We start from the raw sequence: 6000 nt of genomic DNA, 5'->3' as shown, positions 1-6000 counted from the left end.
GCTCAAAGTGTATTTTTGGGGTTCAGAGAATTTCCTTTCTGGGATATATTTTTTCTCCTTCATCTATGGAGATGGACCCTGTTAAGGTTCAGGCTATTTGTGATTGGATACAACCTACTTCTCTAAAGAGTCTTCAGAAATTCTTGGGATTTGCTAATTTCTATCGCCGATTCATAGCGGGTTTTTCTGCCATTGCTAAACCTTTGACTGATTTGACCAAGAAGGGTGCTGATGTTGCTAATTGGTCCTCTGCAGCTGTGGAGGCCTTTCGGGAGCTTAAGCGCCGCTTTTCTTCTGCTCCTGTGTTGCGCCAGCCTGATGTTTCGCTCCCGTTCCAGGTTGAAGTAGATGCTTCCGAGATCAGAGCAGGTGCAGTTTTGTCGCAGAAAGGTCCTGACTGCTCAGTGATGAGACCATGTGCGTTTTTCTCTCGAAAGTTTTCACCCGCTGAGCGAAATTATGATGTTGGAAATCGGGAGCTCTTGGCCATGAAGTGGGCATTTGAGGAGTGGCGTCATTGGCTTGAGGGTGCTAGACACCAGGTGGTGGTCTTGACTGACCACAAAAATTTAATTTATCTTGAGTCAGCCAGGCGTCTGAATCCTAGACAGGCGCGCTGGTCGTTGTTTTTCTCTCGATTTAACTTTGTGGTCTCGTATCTGCCTGGGTCTAAGAATGTGAGGGCGGATGCCCTCTCTAGGAGTTTTGAGCCTGACTCGCCTGGTGATTCCGAACCTACTGGCATCCTGAAGGATGGGGTGATATTGTCAGCTGTCTCCCCAGACCTGCGGCGCTCTTTGCAGGAGTTTCAGGTGGATAGGCCTGATCGCTGTCCGCCTGGTAGACTGTTTGTCCCTGATGACTGGACCAGTAGAGTTATTTCGGAGGTTCACTCTTCCGCGTTGGCAGGTCATCCTGGAATTTTTGGCACCAGGGATCTGGTGTCTAGGTCCTTCTGGTGGCCTTCCTTGTCTCGAGATGTACGTATTTTTGTGCAGTCTTGTGATGTTTGTGCTCGGGCTAAGCCCTGCTGTTCCCGGGCCAGCGGGTTGTTGTTGCCCTTGCCTATTCCTAAGAGGCCTTGGACGCACATCTCTATGGACTTTATTTCTGACCTTCCTGTTTCTCGTAGGATGTCCGTCATCTGGGTGGTGTGTGACCGTTTTTCCAAGATGGTTCACTTGGTACCTTTGCCCAAATTGCCCTCCTCCTCTGAGCTGGTCCCTCTATTTTTTCAGAATGTTGTGCGTTTGCATGGTATTCCTGAGAATATAGTGTCTGACAGGGGTACTCAGTTTGTGTCTAGATTTTGGCGGGCGTTCTGTGCCAGGATGGGCATCGACTTGTCTTTTTCGTCTGCATTCCATCCTCAGACTAATGGCCAGACTGAGCGTACTAATCAGACCTTGGAGACTTACTTGAGGTGTTTTGTGTCCGCTGATCAGGATGATTGGCTTGATTTTTTGCCATTGGCAGAGTTTGCCCTTAACAATCGGGCCAGTTCTGCCACTTTGGTTTCTCCATTTTTTTGTAATTCAGGGTTTCACCCTCGCTTTTCGTCTGGTCAATTGGAGTCTTCGGATTGTCCTGGAGTGGATGCTGTGGTTGATAGAATGCATCAGATTTGGGGACAGGTTGTGGGCAATCTGAAGTTGTCCCAGGAGAAGACTCAGCAGTTCACTAATCATCATCGGCGTGTCGGTCCGCGTCTTTGTGTTGGGGACCTGGTTTGGTTGTCTTCTCGATTTGTTCCTATGAAGGTCTCGTCTCCTAAGTTTAAGCCTCGGTTTATCGGCCCTTATAGGATTCTGGAGGTTCTCAATCCTGTGTCCTTTCGTTTGGACCTCCCAGCATCTTTTACTATTCATAATGTTTTTCATCGGTCATTATTGCGGAGGTATGAGGTGCCGGTTGTTCCGTCTGCTGATCCTCCTGCTCCTGTGCTGGTTGAGGGTGAGTTGGAGTATGTGGTGGAAAAGATCTTGGACTCCCGTGTTTCCAGACGGAGACTTCAGTATCTGGTTAAGTGGAAAGGCTATGGTCAGGAGGATAATTCTTGGGTGACAGCATCTGATGTTCATGCTCCTGATTTGGTTCGTGCATTCCATAGTGCTCATCCAGATCGCCCTGGTGGTTCTGGTGAGGGTTCGGTGCCCCCTCCTTAAGGGGGGGGTACTGTTGTGAATTCTGTTTGTGGGCTCCCCCGGTGGTGTTTTATGGTATTGCCACTTATTTGCCTTCTTCTATCCTTGATCACCTGTTGACACCCATTAGGGGAGTTTCCTATTTAAGGCTGCTTGGCTGCTGGTCCGATGCCGGCCAACAATGTATCAGTAGCATTCTGTTGCATTCTCCTGCCTCAAGATCCTGTTCAGCTAAGTTGAATTTTGTTTCTAGTTTATGCTATTTTTGTCCAGCTATTTGCAATGTGACTCTCTGTAGCTGGAAGCTCTCGTGGACTGAAATTGCCACTCCAGTGGCATGAGTTGTCACTGGAGTTTTAAAGTAATTTCAGGATGGTGTTTTTGAGTAGTGTTTTGAAGTGGACCGTGAAGTGACTCTTTCCTGTACTTCTGCTATCTAGTAAGCGGACCTCACTGTGCTAAATCTGCTGTTCATCCTACGTATGTCTTTTCCTCTTGACTCACCGTCAATATCTGTGGGGAACTGCTATCTCCTTTTGGGGTTCATCTCTGGAGGTAAGGCAGGCCTGTATATTCCTCTGATAGGGGTAGTTAGATCTCCGGCTGGCGCGTGGTGTCTAGGGCATCGTAGGAAACACTCCCCGGCTACTTCCAGTGTCGTGTCAGGTTCAGATCACGGTCACTTTAGTTCCCATCACCCGAGAGCTAGTCCATTGTTATTTTGATTTCCCTGCCATTGGGAAAATCATAACACAGCCCCATAGAATATAATGCAGCACAGGCCCATGGAATGGAATGCAACCGGCCCCATAGAATATAATGCAGCACAGGCCCATAGAATGGAATGCAGCCAGCCCCATAGAATATAATGCAGCACAGGCCCATAGAATGGAATGCAGCCAGCCCCATAGAATATAATGCAGCACAGGCCCATGGAATGGAATGCAGCCAGCCCCATAGAATATAATGCAGCACAGGCCCATGGAATGGAATGCAGCCAGCCCCATAGAATATAATGCAGCACAGCCCCCATAGAATGTAATGCAGGCAGCCCCCATAGAATATAATGCAGGCAGCCCCCATAGAATGTGCTTGTGCTTGGCATGCAGAGGCTCCCTCCCTGTCCCTGGTACCGTGGTACGTACCTGGCTGTAGTTCACCACCACAGCTCCTCGCACTGCACACCTGATGCTGGTTCAGTGGCTCCTATTAGGTCTTGCTGCAGCCACTATTGCGACACCTTTACACTCCTGTCTGGCGCTGCAGGGGTTAATGAGTTCTCCTACCCCCATCCTGGTCAGGTGACCGCAGCACCCGCACACATTTTCAATGTCCTGCGGTGCCTCATCCCGGAAGACACTGCAGTGAGTGCAGAGTGCAGACACATCGTTCTCTTCTCTGTCAGGAATTGATCATGTGACCTCCGGCTCCAGCCCGGCTGCTGGTATTCTAATCCCGCCTACTCATGCATGTGACTGATCACATGCTCGTGAGCTGTGACATCACCGAAGGTCCTTTACCTTTATCGCAAGTTGTAACTATTTATAGTACCGACTTCCCTGACACCAATAGGTCAGGCAGGAAGTTAGAGAGAAAGCTGACTGGGTTGGAACCAGGCAACACCTTGTGGCAGAGGGTGTTGTGGGGGAAGATTCTGTAGGGTCCCTGTCAGGGGTGGGATCCTGACAGAGGCCTGGCAACTTGAGCGAACGTAACGGGACCGTGCCTGCTCAGCATAGCGGCGGTGCCCAAGGAGGGATTGGAAGCGAGATAGATTGTGCTGAGTGAGAAACGAGATCAAAGCAACAAGGAGAAGACCAGTAGGAGTCGTGCTGTAAGACCGAGGCAACATCCTACTGAGGCGCACAACCGGCGGCCGGAACGCCGAGGGAGTATTACAATATTCAGCTTCAGGCAATACTCTAAACCAACGGCAGGACAGTCAGTCAAAGGCGGGCTGTCTCATCTAAATCACCTATGCAGTCTTGGGGGGCAACTGGTGGAGAGGGGCGACTCTAGGGTCCCGGAAGAGCTCCGAGCCTACCCGTCATACGGGTGCCGTCCTAACCGTAACATCAGGGAGGGACGGAGGATTAGCAGAACATCATCTAATCGAGTTGTGAGGGAACTTAAGAAACGGACACAACAGTTGTGGGGACTTTCCGTAAGCACAGCAGGGAAGGACCGCAACACATAGCGCTAGCAGGAAGGCACAGATTTCCACCTGTTAAGAGAACTCTGGAGGTGCCATTGGACCGGCCGGACTTGCGCAGCCTGGTTATCCGGATTCCGGACTGAGGACCCAGAGATCTTCAGTAAAGAGGTAAAGAGACTGCAACCTGGTGTCCTCGTTATTTACTGCACCGCACCACTACAGCCTCACTACCACCACCATCCACTCCTTTCATTGGGCGCCCCTCAGCAGGGTCACGGACCGGGCCTAGCCACCGTGACAACCCCAGAGCAGATACTCCAAAGAAAGATCACAGCGCTCCATCCAGGTGTAATGGTAAAACGAAAGGTAGCTTTATTATGCCATAAAAGAAGCAACGTTTCGACCTAAAATAGGTCTTTATCAAGCATACATAGGATACACAGGGCCGGCCTTAAATAGTGTGGATACCACGCAGGGCACCAATCACCATCCAGTAGCCGCCCACAGATCATAGATATTACATAAAAATACAAAACAGACATCAGACATCCACAGGTTAAAAACCAGCACCAGCCAGTATATATAGCAATATACAAATATCAAAATACAGTGAACTTATACACACTAATAAATATAAACAAGATATTGTGCAATCCCCTTAGTGCATTCTGGTTGTCATGGAGATACCCACCAATCCATGCCGAGCACGGGCATGGTCCTAGGCCAATCGGATCTCTCACAGTGTGCCGCCAAATCAGGTTCAGCCGCCTATCAGTAGTCTTAAGACAATCGGTCATATATATATCTCGACTTAAACTAGCCCTCACAGGCTCGTAGTGAGCATCACAAACTCACGTCATATTCCAGCGTCTTGTCACGATCATTTCTGTTTGGGGATGAGTTTTTCTTGCAGTTGAGAGGTACCACCATGGGGTCCAATGTGGCCCCCACTTATGCCAACATCTACATGGCGGTACTTGAGGACAAGTTTGTGTACAAATCCATCCTCTGGCGCCACGTCAGAGCCTGGTGGCGCTATATAGATGATATTTTTGTGATTTGGGAGGGTAGCTCTGAGGACTTGGATAAGTTCCATCTAGAACTGAACCAAATATATCCTGAACTACAGTTCACTTTGACCTCTTCATTAACGCAGATACAGTTCTTAGACACGCTAGTATACAAAAATGAGAACAAATTGTGTACTGATTTGTTTGTCAAAGAAACGGATAGAAATGGGCTATTATTATTTGATAGTAATCACCCTAGGAGAATGGTTGGCTCCTTACCATGGAGCCAACTTTTGAGAGTGAGGAGAATAGTTTCAGACGAAGATAGGGTTGATAAACGACTAGATGAGATGTGCTCCAAATTCATTGCAAGGGGGTACCCCGTGAGGGAAGTGGTTAAATATAAACAAAAGGCTATAAGTTGTTCTCGTGAGAGCACTCGACATAGGACTCAGGTCAGACAGTCATGTGAACGCATTCCTTTTGTATTTTGGTGATTGGTGCCCTGCGTGGTATCCACACTATTTAAGGCCGGCCCTGTGTATCCTATGTATGCTTGATAAAGACCTATTTTAGGTCGAAACGTTGCTTCTTTTATGGCATAATAAAGCTACCTTTCGTTTTACCATTACACCTGGATGGAGCGCTGTGATCTTTCTTTGGAGTATCTGCTTGTCCTGGAAGGTTCCCC

The sequence above is a fragment of the Ranitomeya variabilis genome, chromosome 3, assembly GCF_051348905.1.
Source record: "Ranitomeya variabilis isolate aRanVar5 chromosome 3, aRanVar5.hap1, whole genome shotgun sequence".
Lineage (NCBI taxonomy): Eukaryota > Metazoa > Chordata > Amphibia > Anura > Dendrobatidae > Ranitomeya > Ranitomeya variabilis.
The sequence above is the reverse complement of the archived record's forward strand: the minus strand, read 5'-3'. Positions refer to the sequence as shown.